This window comes from Talpa europaea (genome assembly GCF_964194135.1).
Source record: "Talpa europaea genome assembly, chromosome: 11".
Lineage (NCBI taxonomy): Eukaryota > Metazoa > Chordata > Mammalia > Eulipotyphla > Talpidae > Talpa > Talpa europaea.
The window spans coordinates 67,601,901-67,625,542 of record NC_140078.1 but is presented as its reverse complement, the minus strand read 5'-3'; positions in this window follow the sequence as shown (position 1 = coordinate 67,625,542).

Sequence of the window (23,642 nt, the reverse complement as noted above, 5' to 3'; positions counted from 1 at the left end):
AAAACAACCTAAACCCTAAAGTAACATAAGGAATTCTGAAAGTTATGATGACTACTTCAATGACTATTTTTTGAAATATCAAATTGTTTAAAAAAATTTTCTCATTTTTGTTTTGCTGCTCTGCTTTTCTAGGCTATGCCTGGTACCTGTGCTTAACTTACATTCTGGGCAGACTGCTGACTGGTAGGCAGGCTATTTTTTTGTAACTAAACTGTAAAGGCGCTTCTTCTCAGCTCATAAAAAGTTTTGTCCTGCCTGGGAGATCTGCCTTCAGGTAACATTCAACATTGTCTAATGCATCGGGAAGAGCACAGACAGTAGAGTTAGAAAGGCTTGTACAGACAACTCATTAGTTCAGTGCATCAGTTATCTATTACCAAAATAATGCAATGGAACAACTCCTACCTCTGTGGCATATAAAGCTTCAGGGTGGCCAGCTAGTCTGCTCTGTTGATCACTGAGCTTATGCACATATCAGGGGCTAGCTGATCACTGGGCTAGGATGCCCTAGGGGGCTATGGAGGTATTTTGATGCTGCACTGCATGTCCCCCATCCTATAGCTGCCTTGCCTGGCATACTCTCCTGGCAGACAGACCAAGAGTGAGAACAGGCCCAGTCACATAACCACTTTTCAGACCTCTGATTATGTCAGATTTGCTGACATCACATTGGTCAAAGTATGTCACATGGCTGAACCCAGAGCTGGAGTGGATGGATACTGCAAAGTTAGAAACAGGGAGAGGTAAAGAACTGGGGTCATTTTTCTAGTTTACTACACTGTGTGACCTGGGAAAGTTAACTGAGCCCAGCTCCCCCCTTTTCTTGAAATACAATATATGATCCCTAGCCATTAAGCCTGTGTGAAGATGCAGTGAGGGAATTTGGTTGAATGGTTAAATGGGTGCGATTCATGGCTATTTAAACATACAAACCATGTTTCAGGCAAAGGTTTGTAAATGCTTATCCCTGACAGATCTGTTTCTCCAATAACAGATCAGATACTGTATTAGTCAAGGTTCTCTGGAGAAATAGCATCAACAGGGTTTGTATAACTAGCTACCTACCTACCTACTTATCTATAGGTATGTATGTAGAAGAGAGAGAAAAGGGTGAGGGAGGATTTGGTTCAGTTGACTGGAGGTTTTTAAGGATTTGGTTCAGTTGACTGGAGGCTTGGCAGGTCCAAAACTGAGGTGGGTAGGCTGGCAGGAGATACAGGGAAGAGTTGCAGTTTAAGTTAAAAGGCAATCTGCTGGCAGAGTTAGATTTTGCTTAGTGGAAGTCTGTCTTGGTTCTGTTAAGACCTTCAACTGATTGGATGTGGCTCACCCACATTATGGAATGCAGTTTGCTTTACTCAAAGCAAAGTCCTTGGATTTAAATGTTAATCTCATCTAAGAAGCACTTAAAATAATCTTTGACCTAATAGCTGAGCACCTTGGCCCAGCTAAGTTGAAATATCACATGTACTATAGGTGTGGGTTTATAATTAATTATGAATTCAGTGAATATGTAATGAGTGTGTGCCTGAAATTGTTTTTGTCCATTGCAGTATAGCAGCTAATAAGCTATTAACCCTGTCAATTTAGTTAGTGATATTTAAGCAGGTTAAGTCAACCAAGCATGCCAGATGCTGTGAGAACATACATTTGTGGGGTGTGCTTATATACCGAACAAATCTATGTGTATATCTCAATTAATATGTGCATCATCTCATTTAATCCACATAACAAAACTGGCAGGCAGACACTGTTGTTCTTATATGCATGAGAAATATGAGCTTTGGAGAGCTTAAGTGGTATGAAGGCCATAAAGCAAGTAAGTGCAAAGCCCAGATTGAGTTCATATCTCCCTGATGCCCAAGTCTAGGCAGTTGGTGGCTTCACTACCCCATTCATGCCCTCACGATGTGACTTCTCACAGATACCAGTGCGGAGGAGGAACAGGGGTGGTGGGAGCCTGAGGTCAGGAGAGGTTGAGGAGAGCTCTGCTGCTCTCTGTAAGACACACATGCCCTCTCACTCCTCCCTGCTGCTTGTGTTGCCACTTCCTGAGCCTCTGGGATGTGGGCTGCAACAGGCCACCAGCCTTATCCTGGAGTCTGCAAGTCCATCTTGGGAAACAACCTTCTCAGCATCCTCATCTTTTAAAGGAACAAGTGAGCATGTGTCTGCGTGTAGGTAGGAAGAGGGAGGATTTGAGTCCTTTCCAGGAAAGCCACCAGTTCTTCCATTCTGCTCAGGGACGTGCTCTGGGTGAGTGTGTGTACAGACATACATATGTAATATTTTCAGACTTTATCTACTTCCAAACTGCTCACAGCAGAGCTGCAGATGGGACTATATGCTAATGGACGTGGGGGAAGCAAGCTCCCCACGTAAGGATTGCTCCTATGTATGTTGAGAGCAAACTATTTGATAAGGGTTTCTCTCCCTAGCACTGAGCTTTGTACTGTATGTGACTATGCCCACATTAACCATTGGCCTGGTATATATTGGCCTAAAGCCTGACCTGACCCACAGATGAAGAACCTGTGGAGGCGGGGGCTAAGGGGGCGCTTTATGTAAGTGATTTTTAGACAGATGGAGGACTCATTTTAATTGCGTAAGAAGCAGTCTTTCTTGAGTAGAGATGAGATCTTTTCTGCAAACCTGTGCTAGACAAATCTATGCTGCTGCTACTGCTGTTACTTTTCTAAATGCCCCTCTATTTCCATGATAATTGCTCATCAGTGTGTGGAGTTATATCTGGGACATTTGCTGCTTATACAGAGGCTCAGCAGTTCTCAGAATACCCCCTCCCCACAATCAGGGCAAGTTCACTCCAGTTCTGGTGATACTCCCTGTGGAGCCAGGCTGTAGCTGAAACAAACCGTTTTGAGCATTGACGGTGGGTGCTCACGTTCACATGGGGCAGTGGGAAGACTGAAGGAAACAAGTTCTGCATAGCGGTTTTCAAGCCATGTGCCCAAGGATGGTCCACCTTCAGAAAACCCACCGAGCTCTTGTCCTTGCCTAGTTAGAGTTTATCACCAAGACAGTCTTCAAGTTCTTTCAAAATAAGCATCTTGAGACTCGAGGACCCTGGTTTCCCCCACCTCCATCTTTAGGACTTATTGTTGGAATCACCTTTAGTGGCTCTTAGCTCAGGGAGTTAGCGGGAAAAGAGGCTGACTTCCTAAATATGTGTGGGCTAAATATTCTATGTATAACAAGAAAAACACCAGTTTGAATCATGTATTTCCTATGTAGCTATACTTAAGGTGAAACTACTTGCCCTGACTGGTTATTTTATCAGCAACAAGTGAGTAAAGCCTGATCTTTTCCAGCAGGAAGCAGCTTCTGCAAACTCACAGCTCTGTAGCATGAGATTTTCCCAAAGAACAAAGAGATTTGATCTACGTTCGCCCAAGCTAGTTCTATGCTGGGTGGAAGGGGGTGCACCTCAGGTATGGGTATTTGTAGGCACTGTGCCAATTCTGTAATCCTGCATAGCCAGTGTTCTTCATAGAGAGACACGCAATAAATGTCTGTAGATGGGTGGAATGATGACACCAAGACTAGACAGAATGGAGGCTTCCTCCACTAAAATCATCCTTACCAACTGTAAACAATAGTGTGTGTGAAACCAAGATCTTGTGCAGGTTGCTGAGGACAACTGTTAATAGGGAACGAGTAACACAGAGTTTCTGGGCCTTTGTCACAGGCTCTCCACACTGCTAGTCATAGAGATTTGAAGAATCAGTGATGTCCTTATTTGACCTGTCCATCTTCATCAGCTTATTTCTTCCTTGGAACTTTGGCCTTCTCTCAGAAGCACATTGTTTCTCTCTGTGCCTTTGCGTGTGTCGCTGTCACCATTACCTGGGATGCCCCCCAGGCATGTGGTGGTGGCATCTGGCCTCAGCACAGGGCTCAGGCTTTTGTATACACTGTTTAGGGCAGAGGTGGGCTCTTGAACTCTGTAGCCAGCCTGCCTGGATTTCCAGTGCTGGGGCTGCCCCTGATTACTTGTGACCTTGGCAAGTTGCCCAAGTGACCTAATAATACAGGACTTCCATTTTTCATTTGGAAAACCAGGATTATAATAACAGCTCCTAAATCAGAGGGCTTTTTTAAGAATTGGCTTGGTGAGCAAATGGACCAAAAAAGAAAGCAGGAACAGCTATACTTATATCAGATAAAACAGATTTCAAACTCAAAAAGATAAAAAGAGACCCCAATGGTCACTACATTATGATCAAGGGGACAATACTTCAAGAAGAAATAACACTCATTAACATATACTCACCAAACAAAGGAGCACCAAAATATATCAGACAACTGTTGTCCTCTCTGAAAACAGACATCAGAGAAAACACATACGTAGTGGGAGACTTCAACACACCACTATCAACAATGGATAGATCAACAAGACAAAAAATAAGTAAAGAAACCAAAGCTCTAAATAAGGACCTAGAGCAATTGGGCTTAACAGACATCTATAGAACACTAAACCCCAAAAAAACAGAGTACACATTTTTCTCAAGCGCACACAGATCATTCTCCAGAATCGATCACATACTGGGGCACAAGACCAACATCAACAGATACACCAAGATTGAAATCATATCAACCATCTTTTCTGACCATGAAGGCATCAAACTAGAAATAAACCATAAAAAGAAGGCAAGGAACTTTCCTACCTCATGGAGATTAAAAACCACACTACTGGAAGACCACTGGACTAATGAGGAGATCAAAGAAGAAATTAAAAAATTCTTTGAATTGAACGACAAGGAGGACACCAATATCCTAAATGTATGGGATGCAGCAAAAGCAGTAATAAGAGGAAAATATATAGCAATAGAAGCTCACATCAAGAAACAAGAAAGAACTCAAAGAAACAACCTAATCTCGAAGCTCAAAGATCTAGAAAAAGAACAACAAAAAAACCCCAAAACCAGTAGAAGAAAAGAAATAATAAAAACCAAAGCAGAAATAAATGAAATTGAAACTAAAAAAACAATCCAAAAGATCAATGAAACCAAGAGCTGGTTCTTTGAAAAAAAATCAATAAAATAGACAAGCCCCTAGCCAGGCTCACAAAGGAAAAAAGGGAGAAAGCACAAATAAACAGGATCATCAATGAAAGAGGAGAAATCACAACAGACACAGCAGAAATCAAAAGAATAATCAGTAACTACTATGAACAGTTATATGGAAACAAGTTTAACAATCTAGAGGAGATGGACAAATTCCTACAACTCTACAATCACCCAAAGCTAGATAAAGAAGAAATAGAACACCTAAACAGACCAATTACAAGCAGCGAAATTGAAATGGTAATCAAAAACCTCCCCAAAAACAAAAGCCCAGGACCTGATGGATTTACAAATGAATTCTACCAAACATTCAGAGACGAATTAGTGCCTATCCTTCACAAACTCTTCCAAAAAATTGAGAAGGAAGGGACAATACCAAACATGTTCTATGAAGCCAATATTACACTAATACCAAAGCCGAATAAGGACAACACAAAAAAGGAAAACTATAGGCCAATCTCCCTAATGAACACTGATGCAAAAATCCTCAATAAAATTTTAGCTATCAGAATCCAACAATGTATCCATAAGATAATTCACCACGACCAAGTAGGATTCATTCCAGGGACACAAGGATGGTTTAACATCCAAAAATCAATCAACGTTATCCAACACATCAACAAAAAGAAATATAAAAAACATATGATAATATCAATAGATGCTGAGAAAGCTTTCAACAAAGTGCAACACCCATTCATGATAAAAGACCTTGAAATTCTTGGGATACAAGGAACATACCTCAACATCATAAAGGCCATCTATGACAAGCCAACAGCCAGTATCATTCTCAATGGTGAAAAGCTGAAAGCAATTCCATTAAGATCTGGAACAAGACAAGGATGTCCACTCTCACCACTGCTTTTCAATATAATACTGGAAGCCCTAGCCAGGGCAATAAGACAAGAGAAAGACATCCAAGGAATCCAAATAGGAAAAGAAGAAGTCAAGCTATCACTATTTGCAGATGATATGATAATATACATAGAGAACCCCGAAACTCCACAGAAAAACTAATTCAACTCATCAATCAGTAAAGTGGCAGGATACAAAATCAACACGCAAAAGTCAGTAGCCTTCCTATACACAAACAATAAATCTGAAGAAGAAGAAATAAAACAAAACATCCCTTTTGTTATTGAAACAAAAAAATCAAATATTTGGGAATAAATCTAACAAAAGAGGTAAAGGACCTATACAAAGAAAACTATAAAACACTGTTAAAAGAAATAGAAGAAGACACAAAGAAATGGAAAGACATCCCCTGCTCATGGATTGGAAGAATAAACATTATTAAAATGGCCATCCTTCCAAAAGCAATATACAGATTCAATGCTATTCCAATCAAAATTTCAATGTCATTCTTCAAAGAAATAGAACAATTATTGATGAAATTCATATGGAATCACAAAAAACCCCGAATAGCGAAAGCTCTCCTGAAAAAAAAAGAGAAGGGAATGGAGGCATCACACTCCCAGACTTCAAACTATACTACAAAGCCATAATCATCAAAACTGCATGGTATTGGAACAAGAACAGACATACAGACCAATGGAATCGAATAGAAAATCCAGAAATAAACCCACAGATTTATGGTCAACTAATCTTTGACAAAGGAGCAAAGACTATGCATTGGAGCAAAGAAAGTTTGTTCAATAAATGGTGCTGGGAAAACTGGGTCGCTACATGCAAAAGAATGAAGCTTGACCACTACCTCACACCATACACAAAAATCAACTCAAAATGGATTAAAGAACTAGACATAAGACCTGAAACCATAAAATATATAGAAGGAAATATAGGTGAAACACTATGTGATTTGCACATCAAAGACATCTTTACAGACACATCACCCAAAGCAGTGATAGTGAAGGCAAAGATAAACAGCTGGGACTACATCAAATTAAAGAGCTTCTGCACAGCAAAAGAGACAATAACAAAAACAAAGAGAAACCCCACCAACTGGGAGAACATTTTTGCACCCAACACTAATGATAAAGGACTGATCACAAAAATCTGCAAAGAGCTGATGAGACTCAACAACAACAAAGAAAATAATCCAGTCAAAAAATGGGCAGAAGAGCTAAAAAGAAACTTCTCTGAAGAGGAAATGCAAATGGCCAACAGGCATATGAAAAAATGTTCAACATCACTTGTCATCAGGGAAATGCAAATCAAAACTACCATGAGATACCATCTTACACCAGTGAGAATGGCACATATTAAAAAAACTAGCAACAACAAATGTTGGCGAGGGTGTGGAGAAAAAGGAACTCTTCTGCACTGTTGGTGGGAGTGCAAACTGGTCCAACCACTGTGGAGAGCTGTGTGGAGATTTCTGGACCTACTAAACATAGAGCTTCCATATGATCCAGCAATTCCACTCCTAGGTATTTACCCTAAGGACACAGAAACATCAATTCCAAAGAATACCTGCACCCCTATGTTTATAGCAGCACTGTTTACAATAGCTAAGCTTTGGAAACAACCCAAATGCCCAAAAATAGATGACTGGATCAAGAAGATGTGGTACATATATACCATGGAATATTACTCAGCATTCAAAAAAGATAAACACATGCAATTTGCAGCAACATGGATGGCGCTGGAAAGGATCATGCTCAGCGAAATAAGCCAAAAAGAAAAAGAAAAATACCGATGGTCTCACTCATAGCAGGAATCTAGAAAACTTAAATAAGGGACCAGGAAAATGAATAACTATAAGAAAGTGAAAATCAAAATCAACAAAAAACTATGAACCAGAGACACTTTTAGGGGGGCGGGGGCGGGAAGGGAGGGATTGGTGTCTTAATGGGGGGGGCTGCAATTGTATGGGGGAATATAAAAATAAAATTTATTATTAAAAAAAAAAAAAAAGATTTGGCTTGGTGAGTACATAGTACATGCAGAGCCTGGAACCCAGCACCTGGTATTGGCCATCAGCCACCACCTCTTTTGAGCGTCCCGTCTCTTATGTAACCCAGTCAGAGTTTTCTCCTTTGTCTATCTCCACTACTTTGTTCTTGTATCTTTCTACCTCAGCAGTTGGGAAAGACCTGCTTCCTTATTTAACAACTTAGGGACTCTAGTACCTACTCAAATATGTTCAAAAACTTCTTAGCAGAATTCCAGACTTTCCATTTGCCAGATCGACCATTTTAACAACCTGGTTTCCTCCTATTTCCTGTTCAAAATCTGGTGTTCCTCCCTAATATGCGTACTTCCGTTGTTCCTAAGACAGTGCTCGCTCCCCTCCCCTCCTTGCTCTTTGTGGCCTTGTCCTTCCCCTACCTCTGCCTGCCCAGATTTCTGCACATGGGGTGGGGGTAGAGAGAAGAGCAGCAGCCTGCAGGCCAGTATTGACTTTCCTTGACCTATAGGTCTCTAATGCTCTTGGCTTCATTCTGGAGGTCAGAAAGACAGTGCAGCCTTGGATCATATTCCAAGTTACACTGTACCTTGTAGCAACTGAAACCTTTGTATCTTATAAAAGGTAATGTGCCCAAAGTGCGTTGATTTGCTTGTCTCCTCGTGTCATTGGTTTTATTATACTGAATTTAGTTACTTCGAAGGCCAGCATCCATTCTCTTGAGGGATTTTAAGTTAGAGAATATGGAGGCTGCTTATGCTATAGACAGGGTCACTGCATCTTTTGTCCCTGAATATGTATGGTATTTTAAATCACCATTTAATGATTCATATGAAGCAGAAATTTCTTATCATATATTAACTGAAAAATACCAGAATGTAAAACTGCATCTATAATATTATTATGACTGTATGAATCATGTGGAGCAGAACTAGAAGAAATTTTGGGCAAATGAAAATAGTTTGATTTGCTGGGGAATTGGGATTAGAAACAACCTTTTCTTCTTTTTACTATTGTGTTTTTTTCTTTTATTAATTTAATTTTTTTTTACATTATTGTTTACTTTTATACAGAATTTGATTTGTTCCCTCAGGTGTAGTCCCTGTATATATCCCACTAACACATCACTTGTGAACCATAACCATGGTCCCTTGTGCACGTCCCAATCCTGTTTTTATCCCTTTTCCTCCCCCTTCCTTGATTTAAGTCTCAGATATATAGTTGCCTGTAAGTTTTGTCTTTTTTAAACATTGATTTGTTTTTATTTATTTATTTATTTATTTATTTATTTATTTGCATAGGAGAACTGGGGCCAGAGGTGGAGGGAGTGAGAAGATGCATCAGAGACTGTTAGAGCAGAACAGGCAGGTGAGATAAGAGAGGTATGGTGCGCCATATGTGGGTTAGCTCCCTGGCTTGGGATAGAACTCAGTCCCTCAGGCCACATTGGTGATAGTGGCTGAGACTGAGCCCTAAGCCACCAGGGAGGCTCCCCTTTACTATTGTTTTATTAATGTTTCTGTTACTATACAAAATAAAACTACTAATGTTAATAACTAAAAACAAACAGAAGTCAAAATAAAAAAAAATGTTAATAGCTACTACCATTTGTGATATTAATATGGTTAATTGCCATATTAAGAGTCACCAAGCTCTGCACTATCTCATTTAATCTCCTAGCATACCTGTGAGGTAGGAATGCTTATCCTTGTGAGAGAGTAAAGCAGTTTCCCAAAGTGGCAAAGCCCCTAAGGGAGCAGCCTTCTACACCATAGTTCTTTTAACTTGAAACCTGACTACTTATTCTTACCAAAACAAAACCAAGCAACTTTTCATGAATCAATAAAACTAGCTTATTATGGACAAATTAGAGACTACTGAACAGGAAACCTTTAAAAATCAGTGGACTGAGACTACCTGGGGAGTTCCATTGTTGACCTGTTGGACATACCTTCCAGGGTATTTCTCAGGGATGCCACCGTGGGCCCCTGTGAATCTCTCACTAGGAACTTTTAATGTGTTTTCCTTCTCTGGGGACTGGAGGAAGAGGTGAAATATTTCTTTTTAAACATTAAGACTTCAGGATAGTCTTGAGACCAGAGCCTAGAAGAATTATAAAACTATTACAGAATTTCCCCATTTGAAAAATAAGAGACAAATGACTGAGGAATGGAGTTTGGGATGGAGTGAGTTGATTGGAGGGTAAAATACAACTTTGTGCCCACGTGACTATTCTCCCTCTCATGGTTCCACGGTTTGGGGAGTAGATCTATTCCAGGAATACTTGCAAATCCACTTCACTTCATCTAATGCTTTCGTAAAATTAGAAAGGTTTAGGCAGCTTCATGGTTTTCCTATAGTGTTAGTGCCATCAGGAGATAAACCAGACGCTCCTAATATTTTTATTAGATTAAAATATTTAATATCTTCCACACAGTTTGGGTTTATTTAAAAAGAACTTCCTTTTAAAAAAAAAAAAAAGATTTATTTATTTATTTATACAAGTTCTGGGTACAGTCAGAAGCTTGAGAGGGTGAGAGGATTCACCAGAGCCAGAGCGGGGAACAGAACAGGCTGATCGACAAAATACACTGCTGAGGGGAGCAGCAGGGGTGGCAGGAGAGGTCTGCGCGCCATGTGGGACCCTTGCTGGCGGCCGGGGATTGAACCGGCGCTGCAGAGGCCGCATGCAGCTTTGCAGCCCAGCGCTCAACCGCTGCGCCACTGGGGAGGCCCCCCCACAAAAACAAAAAAAACAAAAAAACAAACTTTCTTTATTTGCTTAGTAGACGATTGTAATCTTCATTGCACATTTAGTTCTTTCATACTGATAAATTTATGAAGAATTTGTAAGATGTGACTGCAACTGAGCTGATAAAGATTTATTGCTTATTCATTCATTTATTCATTTACTTATTAATTCATCTAGTAAATATTTATTGAAAAACAGCCACAGAAAATCCCTCCTTGTGCATTTGTTATGAAATTATACTCAAGGGCACTGCCTATTATGTATATAAATGTTCTATGTAAGAAGTCTATGAGAAAAGTTTCTTTTAGCATTAAGTTCCAGAAAGACACTTTAGCACACTTGAATTATACCAGTGTTTCTCCTTTCTGATAATAGCCATTTAATTGTTGAGTTTCCTGTTTTGTCTTGGTTGCCAGGAAGTCCAAATACTCTTGATGCTTAATCACAAGTCTAATATTAACCTCATGGTTGGTATATTTATAGCTTTCTCCTTTTTTTGACCTTGATTTTCTGCTTTACTATCCTTAATAGATATCTGTTCCTTTCACAGCCCACCTCAATTCTTTTGGAAAAAGGTGCCATACATCAAGGCACTTGCTGAACATTCTCATCAAGTATCTATTAGTTGGAACTGGATAGAAGTGATCATCTTCATTCATTTTCCATGAACGAATGAAGTGCACTCAATTGTATACTTTAAAATAGTTAATTTTATGTTATTTCAGTTAAAAAAAATGGCTGTTGTGGAAGGAAGAATATCAGTGACCAACTGCCTTTGATGACGATAAGGATGATGGTGATGACTAGGCTTTTGTCAAAGACAGAGTGTTTTCCATGATGGCCTGTGGGAACCAAGGGAAAGTCATCCAGAGAATCTGCCTCATTGCTTTAGAAGAGCAATAATTAACACTGGCATGTATATAAGGCAGTTGCACAGCTGGCTTTGAGAGTGAGAACGCTTCCCTATCTCCAGCCCCTCTCTTGTCATCTTTAAAAAATGAAACCAAAAACAAAGCAGCTTACATAAACAGAACTGTTCATTGTGGGAAAAATCACAAGCTAATAATAATAATAAATCCTTAAAAGTCACCCATGTTTCTAATAGCCATGTTAATTCACATGTTGTTTTTATGTACCTTCTAGACTTCTATTTTGATCCACTGATACTTGAATCCTGTCATCTGTCTTTTCCAAGATGTGGTCATACAACACCAGTCTCATGATTAAGTGTGTTTAAACAGTGGGTTGTCTTAGCACCCCTCTTGGAGATTCTTGATATATATATATATGCATATTTACAGATTTGAGAAATTTAGGGGAAAAAACTCATTTTGTTGTGATTAATCTAGAATTTTCCCAATGTACTGGAGCATGGAATCTTTTTTTTGTATAATTGAAAAAAGCTATTACAATATTACGTGGAGACCAAGGAAGCTGAGAAGCACTGATCCTAATCCTTATTCATGTTTTACATAGATAGCTGTAATAGTGAAACTGCCTGAACTGAGTCTGTAAATTATCTCTCCGCGTCAATCCCATATTCTGAACTAAAACATAATTTCAAATGGCCACATAGCATTTTATTGTATGCACATTGAAGACTGCAGTCTTCTACTAAGCAAATCTATACTCAATATTCTATAGCTGGGAGTTTGGATTTTCCCCATGTTTGTCTCTCGTAATGAACATTATTATTGCTAACTGGTGTCCACACCGTAAAACATCCCATCATATGAAGTTTGGTTTGTACAGATTCTCCATGGCTGTCCTTTTTTTTTCTCACCTCTAGTTTAAGGGGCCTGTTCATCAGGAGTACTTTGAAGAGAAAGGTCAAACAGGAAGAGTAGAAGGGTAAAAGGAGAATGGTTTTGCTGCTGAACTGGGATTAAAAGTTTTTTAACTTTGTATGTTTGTGGCCAGAATTCTGGCCTAGCTCTTGGCTGTTCCAGGAGTGGCCTGGCATTCTCAGACTGCTGGGTTTATACTCTCTGGGGTTTTTAGATCTGGACCTTGAGCAAGGGTTAGGAAGCTCATGGTATATGGGAACCATTTGAGAGTGGTATGGAATCAATGTTCTGTGAGCTCTTATCTCATTCTGAATGTAGGGGATAAGCACCATGGGTGAATGGAGGGGTTCCATATGATGCAGGAGATGATTTTGGGGCAGCCTTCTATAAGCATGGATCATGTGATGAAAGCCATTTCCTTTCACTTATTGTTCAGTCCTCTTGACATTTTTTAAGGAACAAGTCTCAGTTTGGTGTGGAGCTATCCTTAACACCTACATTTTCTAACTTCCCTTTTTTTTTTTTTAAATAAATTTTATTGTTATATTCCCCATACAATTGCAGCCCCCCCATTCTGACCCCAATCCCTCCCCTCCCGCCCCCCTAAAAGTGTCTCTGGTTCATAGTTTTTTGTTGATTTTGATTTTCACTATCTTATAGTTATTCATTTTCCTGGTCCCTTATTTAAGTTTTCTAGATTCCTGCTATCAGTGAGACCATCCGGTATTTTTCTTTTTCTTTTTGGCTTATTTCGCTGAGCATGATCCCTTCCAGCGCCATCCATGTTGCTGCAAATTGCATGTGTTTATCTTTTTTGAATGCTGAGTAATATTCCATGGTATATATGTACCACATCTTCTTGATCCAGTCATCTATTTTTGGGCATTTGGGTTATTTCCAAAGCTTAGCTATTGTAAACAGTGCTGCTATAAACATAGGGGTGCAGGTGTTCTTTGGAATTGATGTTTCTGTGTCCTTTGGGTAAATACCTAGGAGTGGAATTGCTGGATCATATGGAAGCTCTATGTTTAGTAGGTCCAGAAATCTCCACACAGCTTTCCACAGTGGTTGGACCAGTTTGCACTCCCACCAACAGTGCAGAAGAGTTCCTTTTTCTCCACACCCTCGCCAACATTTGTTGTTGCTAGTTTTTTTAATATGTGCCATTCTCACTGGTGTAAGATGGTATCTCATGGTAGTTTTGATTTGCATTTCCCTGATGACAAGTGATGTTGAACATTTATTCATATGCCTGTTGGCATTTGCATTTCCTCTTCAGAGAAGTTTCTTTTAAGCTCTTCTGCCCATTTTTTGACTGGATTATTTTCTTTGTTGTTGTTGAGTCTCATCAGCTCTTTGCAGATTTTTGTGATCAGTCCTTTATCATTAGTGTTGGGTGCAAAAATGTTCTCCCAGTTGGTGGGGTTTCTCTTTGTTTTTGTTATTGTCTCTTTTGCTGTGCAAAAGCTCTTTAATTTGATGTAGTCCCAGCTGTTTATCTTTGCCTTCACTATCACTGCTTTGGGTGATGTGTCTGTAAAGATGTCTTTGATGTGCAAATCACATAGTGTTTCACCTATATTTCCTTCTATATATTTTATAGTTTCAGGTCTTATGTCTAGTTCTTTAATCCATTTTGAGTTGATTTTTGTGTATGGTGTGAGGTGGTGGTCAAGCTTCATTCTTTTGCATGTAGCGACCCAGTTTTCCCAGCACCATTTATTGAACAAACTTTCTTTGCTCCAATGCATAGTCTTTGCTCCTTTGTCAAAGATTAGTTGACCATAAATCTGTGGGTTTATTTCTGGATTTTCTATTCGATTCCATTGGTCTGTATGTCTGTTCTTGTTCCAATACCATGCAGTTTTGATGATTATGGCTTTGTAGTATAGTTTGAAGTCTGGGAGTGTGATGCCTCCATTCCCTTCTTTTTTTTTTTCAGGAGAGCTTTGGCTATTCGGGGTTTTTTGTGATTCCATATGAATTTCATCAATAATTGTTCTATTTCTTTGAAGAATGACATTGAAATTTTGATTGGAATAGCATTGAATCTGTATATTGCTTTTGGAAGGATGGCCATTTTAATAATGTTTATTCTTCCAATCCATGAGCAGGGGATGTCTCTCCATTTCTTTGTGTCTTCTTCTATTTCTTTTAACAGTGTTTTATAGTTTTCTTTGTATAGGTCCTTTACCTCTTTTGTTAGATTTATTCCCAAATATTTAATTTTTTTTTGTTTCAATAACAAAAGGGATGGTCTTTTTGATTTCTTCTTCTTCAGATTTATTGTTTGTGTATAGGAAGGCTACTGACTTTTGCGTGTTGATTTTGTATCCTGCCACTTTACTGAACTGATTGATGAGTTGAATTAGCTTTTCTGTGGAGTTTTTGGGGTTCTCTATGTATAATATCATATCGTCTGCAAATAGTGATAGTTTGACTTCTTCTTTTCCTATTTGGATTCCTTGGATGTCTTTCTCTTGTCTTATTGCCCTGGCTAGGACTTCCAGTATTATATTGAAAAGCAATGGTGAGAGTGGACATCCTTGTCTTGTTCCAGATCTTAATGGAATTGCTTTCAGCTTTTCACCATTGAGAATGATACTGGCTGTTGGCTTGTCATAGATGGCCTTTATGATGTTGAGGTATGTTCCTTGTATCCCAAGAATTTCAAGGGCTTTTATCATGAATGGGTGTTGCACTTTGTCGAAAGCTTTCTCAGCATCTATTGATATTATCATATGGTTTTTATATTTCTTTTTGTTGATGAGTTGGATAACGTTGATTGATTTTCGGATGTTAAACCATCCTTGTGCCCCTGGAATGAATCCAACTTGGTCGTGGTGAATTATCTTATGGATACATTTTTGGATTCTGATAGCTAAAATTTTATTGAGGATTTTTGCATCAGTGTTCATTAGGGAGATTGGCCTGTAGTTTTCCTTTTTTGTGTTGTCCTTGTTCGGTTTTGGTATTAGTGTAATGTTGGCTTCATAAAACGTGTTTGGTATTGTCCCTTCCTTCTCAATTTTTTGGAAGAGTTTGTGAAGGATAGGCACTAATTCGTCTCTGAATGTTTGGTAGAATTCATTTGTAAATCCATCAGGTCCTGGGCTTTTGTTTTTGGGGAGGTTTTTTATTACCATTTCAATTTCGCTGCTTGTAATTGGTCTGTTTACGTGTTCTATTTCTTCTTTATCTAGCTTTGGGTGATTGTAGAGTTGTAGGAATTTGTCCATCTACTCTAGATTGTTGAACTTGTTTCCATATAACTGTTCATAGTAGTTACTGATTATTCTTTTGATTTCTGCTGTGTCCGTTGTGATTTCTCCTCTTTCATTGATGATCCTGTTTATTTGTGCTTTCTCCCTTTTTTCCTTTGTGAGCCTGGCTAGGGGTTTGTCTATTTTATTGATTTTTTCAAAGAACCAGCTCTTGGTTTCATTGATCTTTTGGATTGTTTTTTTAGTTTCAATTTCATTTATTTCTGCTTTGGTTTTTATTATTTCTTTTCTTCTACTGGTTTTGGGGTTTTTTTGTTATTCTTTTTCTAGATCTTTGAGCTTCGAGATTAGGTTGTTTCTTTGCGTTCTTTCTTGTTTCTTGATGTGAGCTTCTATTGCTATATATTTTCCTCTTATTACTGCTTTTGCTGCATCCCATACATTTAGGATATTGGTGTCCTCCTTGTCGTTCAATTCAAAAAATTTTTTAATTTCTTCTTTGATCTCCTCATTAGTCCAATGGTCTTCCAGTAGTGTGGTTTTTAATCTCCATGAGGTAGGAAAGTTCCTTGCCTTCTTTTTATGGTTTATTTCTAGTTTGATGCCTTCATGGTCAGAAAAGATGGTTGATATGATTTCAATCTTGGTGTATCTGTTGATGTTTGTCTTGTGCCCCAGTATGTGATCGATCCTGGAGAATGATCCGTGTGCGCTTGAGAAAAATGTGTACTCTGTTTTTTTGGGGTTTAGTGTTCTATAGATGTCTGTTAAGCCCAATTGCTCTAGGTCCTTATTTAGAGCTTTGGTTTCTTCAAAGAGGAAGGAGAGCTTTGCGGGATAGAGTATTCTTGGTTGGCATCTGTTTTCTTGGAGTCTGTTGACTATGTCCCTCCACTCTCTCCTTGCCCATAGTGTTTCTTCGGAGAAGTCTGATGTCAGCCTGATTGGTTTTCCTTTGAATGTTATCTGTTTCTTCCCTCTTGCCAGCTTCATTATTTTTTCCTTGTCCTGGATTCTTGGGAGCTTTACTATTATGTGTCTTGCTGTATTTTTCCTTTCGTCGTGGAAGTTTGGTTTTCTTCTTGCTTCTTGTATATCAATTTTCATCTCCTTCTTCACATTTGGGAAGTTCTCTTCAATTATCTCTTTGAATATTTTCTCTGTTCCTACATCTCTCTCCTCTCCTTCTGGTATTCCTATAACTCTTATATTTCCTTTCCTCATGGAGTCAGATAGTTCCCGAAGTCTTTCCTCGTTCTTTTTCCTTCGTGCTTCTCTTTCCTTTTCTGTTTTGGTTCTTTTTATTTCTGTGTCTTCAAGATTACTTATTCGTTCTTCCATTTCATCTATTCTGCTTTCATTGCTTTTCCCTGAATTCTTTAGTTCTTCCATTAATTCTTTGATCTCCTGCATTTCTTTTACTTCCCTCTTTAGGGACTCAATTTCTTTCTTCTGACCATTGTTTTCCCTCTCTAGGGACTCAGTTGCGTTCTTCTGATCGTTGATTATTTTTCCCTTATCATTGTTTTCCTTTATGACTTCTGTTAGTTTTTTAATCACGGCAATTTTAAATTCTCTTTCTGGAAGGCTCAGAAATTCTTCCAAGTTATTGTCTTTGCAATCTGGGGGCTGGCTTTCTTTTTGTGGTGTGCTTTTTCTCTGGAGAGTTGCTAGGTTGCGTGTGGTTCTTCTCCTCCCTACTGTCTGTTTTCTAATTTGCCATATGCGTTGGGATACTGTGTTGTTGGGACTGGCCGGCATCTTGGGTGGGCTTCTCTGTTCCCCTCTGGTTCTTCCAGGAGTCATCTGTCAGTTTCAAGCAGTCTTTACTGGAGAAAGGTCCCTGTTCTAAAATGCCGATGTAGGGACACACTCCCCTGTGCGCCTGGTCTGCCCCGGCGGTGGGTTCCTGCTCCCCTCTGGGCTTGGACTGCAGGCCAGAGGGGGTCTGGCGTGGGCGAACTTCCCCCCGCTCACCTCTGGCTCCTGAGGAAGCCTTCTGCAGGTAGTCTTTACTGAAGAAATGTCCCTGTTCTAAAATGGTGATGTGGGACACACTCCCTGCATGTCTGGTCTCAGGCACACTCTTCTGCGCACCTGGTCTGCCCCGGCTGTGGGTGCTCGCTCTCCCTGTGGGCTCAGACTACTTGTTCGGAAGGGGCCCGGTGTGGGCTAACTCCCCAGCTGGCCACTAGCTCCTTCAGGAGCCTCTGCTGGCTTCAAGTCGCTAGGTGGCGCCAGAGATCTCTCCTAGAGCCCTTGGGGAGCTGATTTTCCACCCCGTGGGACAGGGAGCAGAGCGGGGATGGTAGGGTACACCTCAACGGCTTTGGGGTGCTGTGTCTGCCTTGTGCCCCACCGTCGTGGGGAACCCACGCCCCTAATTTCGTACCCCGGGTCTCAGTTCCAAAGCCCTCAGTCCCAGGACGCGGGCTGTAGCCCAGATCAGTGGGGCGGGAATGGCGCCTTTTGAATCCAGCTCCCCTGCCTGGGCGCCTTGTTCCTGCTCACTCAGGATGGGCCTCCGCCGTCTCCCCCTAATTTCGTGCCCCGGGTCTCAGTTCCAAAGCCCTCAGTTCCAGGACGCGGGCTGTAGCCCAGATCAGTGGCGCGGGAATGGCGCCTTTTGAATCCAGCTCCCCTGCCTGGGCGCCTTGTTCCTGCTCACTCAGGGAGGGCCTCCGCCGTCTCCCCGCAAGCCTAGGTCGCAGGCGCGGGGACCTGGGCAGGTGCGATCTGGTCCGGCTCCGCGCTGCTTTCCGCGTGCAACCTTACCAGCGGCCGGGGCTGTGTGCTGGTGCTGGTCTCCTCCTGGGGGGCGGGGCTCTCTTTAATGGCGCCTGGAGCTCGCCTCCGCGGCGGATCCTGCAGGGTTCGCCTCAGCTCCCGTTCACGGGGTGTGGTGGCTGCAATAGTTCCTTTCCACTCACAGTCCCACTTGCTGCGTCCGTTTTTCTTGTTGGCCGTTTTGGTTTGTTGTTTCCCTCCTCTCTGCTGGTCGGAGAGTGCCGACTTTGTGGGCGGGGGAGGGGAGCAGTGTTCTGCGCTTCCCTCCCTTCTCGTCCTCTTTTATGGCCACTTTCTTCTTCGGGCAGTTTGCTGGAGTCGTCCGTTTATCTTCCGTGTCCCAGTTCTCACTGGGACCTGCCGCTTTTCCTCCCTATTAACTTTTTTTAATGGGAGATCTTACTCGCAGCGTCTCCTCGCCGCCATGTTGCTCCGCCCCTCTTCTAACTTCCCTTTTTGACAAAAAGAGAGCGGACCTCAGAGTCCTAACAGGTTAAAACTTAGTGCCTCTTTTTTTTTTTCTCATTGCATTTTTTTTTTTTTTAATCAAGTTGCCTCGTGGTTATGGCCAGATATCCTGTTAGTACTAAGGTTTCTTTAATAAAGCAAAGAAGGTAAAAAAAACAATTAGATAATAAGAAAAATTATAAGTAAATAAGAGCATGAGTGATATTCAGATATGACAAAATATCATGACATCATGTATATATGAAAAACTGAAATTTTGGGGGGAAAGTGAGTTAACCAGATCTCATGGTCATTGACCATTGTAAGTTTTTATAACTGTACCTTTGTGTGATTATCATTCATGGATCCATTTTGGGTCCTTCGTCTTGTTTTCTTTTTTCTTTTTCATCTGCTTTCAGCTGCCTGGGGGAGCCAAGGAATCCTTCACACAGTAGGGATATTTAATTGGGTCTTAAAAGGTGAGTGAACTTTTGCCACATAATTGAGAGGGGATATAGAGACCCCTAAGGGTAGCTGATCCAGCTTGAGGTCATAGTCAGTCTTTCCTCCCATCATAAGTACAATTGCTTATAATGGGAAGAAATAACTTGTGGAGCCAATAAATATAGACGAATTCATTGAAAAACAGTTTGGCCAATGAAACTATCTGAGAATTGGACATATATTTCTCTTTTCCCCTCTGGTAGCTAGGACAGCAAATAGCCCTAACAGAGATCAGCAGATAACAGCAATAAAAGCTAAAACCCGTGCACAAGACTGAGGGTGAGATGTCAGTTTTGAGAAAGGAAAGAGAAAGTACTGGAAGTGGAGCAGAGCAAAGAAATGTAGGTTTAAACCTATGAGGCACAGGTGAGATTTTTATATTAAGCAAGTGAAAGACTACAGGGGGAAAAGCAGGCTGACTTTATTTTTTTTTATGACAGAATCAATAGAATCTAATCAAGTTTTGAATGCAATCAGAGTAAGATGAGAAATACCAAGTAGGTCCTTGTAGGCAGTAACTAGAACATAATCGTGTCTGGAAGGGATTACAAGAGTGATGCTCCACATTTGTCTCCAAATCCCGTTGGCAAGGGAGACTCTGAAATTAAGGGAGGGCGACATGCTGCAGGTTCGCATCTACAGAGTTTTAATGCCCTGTTTTATGTTGATTTTTTTTCTTCTCTGTAGAGCTCCCCTGGGACCAGGCATTCAGCTAACAAAGGAAATGAAAGAAAAATGTCCTTTCAGAGAAAGGAAGTGGGAATGTGTCAGGTCACTTTCTGGGATGCACAGAATCAGATAAAAAGATGCTTGACTGGGAGGTGATGAGGATTTGGGGATTCTCAAGATGTTTGGGGCTCAAGGTCCTCCATAATCCCCATGTACACCCTGCTCAAATTACCCCATATACAAATAATCCAAGCAAAACTAGACTGCTAGCCATGCAAATGCAGCTTCAAACTCCCCCGAACAGTCCCACCAGTGCAACCTATTTAAAATGAGTGCTGCTCATCACATATGCTCTGGCTGGCCCCCAATCAGGTGCCCCTATTAAGTGCTGCCAGACAGGAATTCTAGAGCCAACCCTGGAGGGTGATTATGATTTGAATTAATTGATTATGAGAGGAACAGGAGAGAAAGCACAAGCCTATTTACTTATATTGGTCCTAAAAGTTACTTTAAATGTCCAGGATCTAACCTGGTGACAGATTCTGGGAGATGGCACTGAGTTGAAGATGATCCTTGTCCTTGCAGGGCCCACTCATAGTCTAAGGGGTGACACAGACACCGTTACGCAGCCCAACCAGACTGGGCTGTTGTGGAATGCCTTGCCTGGTGCTGTGGAACTGTGCTTGGGGTATAGGACAGGGAAGGGAAATAAAGATCATGAATGATCATAATTTCTACATCAATTTTAACTCTTAACAGTGGTTTCAGGCCACACAGCCACCCAAGGAAAGAGTCACTACTTCAGCACATTGTTCAAGAAACATCTGTAAACATTTGGATGAAATGAGTAAACCCATGTCTCCCATGAAGAAACCGAAGCTCAGAGAAGAAACAATTTGCTTTAGATCGCACAGTTCATAAATAGTAAAGCTGGAATTCCAACCTCATCTTTTTTTCTGCCACACAAACAGCATTTGCTGGATGGTAGAAGGGAAAGCTAAAACCCCAGATGACCATGAGGAGAATGTGATAGGAATCAACCAAAGCTGGGATTTCAGAAGAGAGAGAGCCAGCCCTTGCTCACAGGTGTCTGTTTCCTTCTCACATGGGCTAGTGCGTATTAGCTAGGAAGCACACAGTTCATTTGTAATGTATCTGTGTTTATAAAAACAAAACTGAAAAACTAGCTGCTTTCTTCACTCTCTGATATCTCGACAGCTCTGGTGCCATAATCTGAATTAACCGTTTGAAAATATTTTGCTGTTAACTCATCTTATTTGGATATTTGACTTAGAAACAATTAATGAAGTCCATTTGCCATATGGATAAGTGAACTTTTTTAAGTAGGATTTTTGCATCCCTGCTGCTCCAGGAGCCGTTGTCATAGTAACATCCCCCGCCTCAACCTGCAGAATGCACAGTCCCTGCTACTAGTGACAATGTAGGTCATGAGTGAAAAAGGCTGGTGGCCAGTTTGGCATAGCTGTGAATTGTTAATGCTGGGGGCACAGAGGGGATCGAATTCCTCAGACTGCTTTATACTGGGACTGAGTCAGAAGATGAGATGCAGAGGAGGGTTAGGAGGTATGGAACTGTGAGGGGAACTGTGCCCCTACATGGAGATTCAGAATATCTGAGAGCCCAGGGAAGATCAGTCTTGTCCAGTCAGGGCTGAGGGAGGAGGAGATAGAATTCAAGAAGGCTTGGAATGCAACACTACTTCTGCCTTCTGGTGGGAACTGGTACCCCCTGCAGTCCAGAATCTATTGAGAGTTGGTTCATGAAGGCCCACATCAGTTATCAATATATACTGGACTGCAGGAGACCTTGGTTTTATTTCAGCCTGGAAATGTGTTCAAAGACTTTTATTCATCCATTCATGTAGCAGACACTAATGGACCTCATCTGTACCGTGAGCTATGCTAGCCAGCACTGGCTTCATGGGTGTGCAACCATGCATGTACATAGGTCCCATGCTCAGAAGGACTTTAAGTTTGGTTTCATGCTGTACTATTGCCATATTGAAGTTTTAATCATTTTTGAACAGAGAGCCTCACATTTCGTTTTGCACTGGGCTCTCCACTGAGGGTACAATGTTCAGCAAAGTCTGCCACAACCCTGCTTTCCTGAAGGTTGTAGTCAGTGGGAGAGACAGACTTGACCAGTCATGGCACAAATTAATGTAGAATTTCAACTGTGAGCCCTGCCTTGAAGGGCAGGTATATGATACCAGAAGAGATCATTGTACAGCATTTTGCATGGCTTCACCTGATTCAGAAGAGTGGAGATGGCTTCAAATGATAGAAGGGTGTTACCAAAAGTGAGTGCTATGAGAGAACTGTGTGCTTCTGAGGTAGAAGGGTGAATTTCCTCCTTGCGTTTAGAAAGATTAAGAGGATATATACCTGTCAGGGCCAGTGCTTTAGCTGGAAGCCTTTATCTCTCTTTCTAAGAGGTTTTTTCTTTAACTTTTTACTCTGACATAATTTCACAGTTACAGAAAAGTTGAAAGAATAATAGAAAGTAGTCCTACACAGACTTCATCCAGATTCCTCTGGCATTACATTTTACCATGTCATTTTATCCTTCTCCTCCATCCATCCATCCATCCATCCATCCATCCATCCATCCATCCATCCACAAACCCACCCATCCACCCCTCCATCCAATGTACACATTGTCTCAGACTCGGCCTATTTCATGGGTTGGGACATGTCCATTTCATTCTTTGGCCCCTTTATGGTTTCCATATCCCTATCATTCTTTGAACACTTCTCTTTGTGGCACAAAGTGTTCCGAGCTCATTTTGTACTTTCTGTCCCCCAGCCCTCGAGTCCACCATTTCTCTAAAGAGTGCAATTTCTCAAGGTGCACAAGTCTCCTGAGGTCATATCCAGCCTGAGATTCCAAAAGAGTAGAATCAGAAAGCAGAGACTTTACATGTAAAATTTGATTAAGGATACTTACCTTGATCATTCCCCCTTAATTGAATTTGAAGACACTTACTAAAAAAAAATCTCACAATAAAATTTATGAAATGAGATTTTTCAAAGGGAAAAAAGTAACTAAGAGGAGGAAAACAGATATGCCAGCCACAAAAGTTATTGGATTTGCCCAGAAAAAGTTGGCAGTCACCATTCTGGCAGCCAAATATGAAAGACCTGCCTGGGGAGAAAATGCCCAGCAATTATGGAACACCTTCAGCAACTGACCTGCTGGCAAAGGCAGGCAAGGTGCAAGTGGCAGGCTTGCAACTTGCTGTGGGAATAAAGGGTCTTCTGGGCTAGCATTCTGGCCAGGCAGAGGCGGAGCAAGCTATGTAGAGGAAGTATGAGGGCCGGGATCGTTTTTTCTTTGGAAAAACTTTGGGGTATGTTCTAGCTCTTGGACTAAGTACTCAGCTGAGGTGCTACCACTAGAAAAGAGAATTGCATTTAAAGGCCCTGTAATCACTCCTTTACTTACCGTCTTACTGAGTGATGTTCTGTTGAACACTTAATTCAGAAAAGCCAGCAAGCAAGA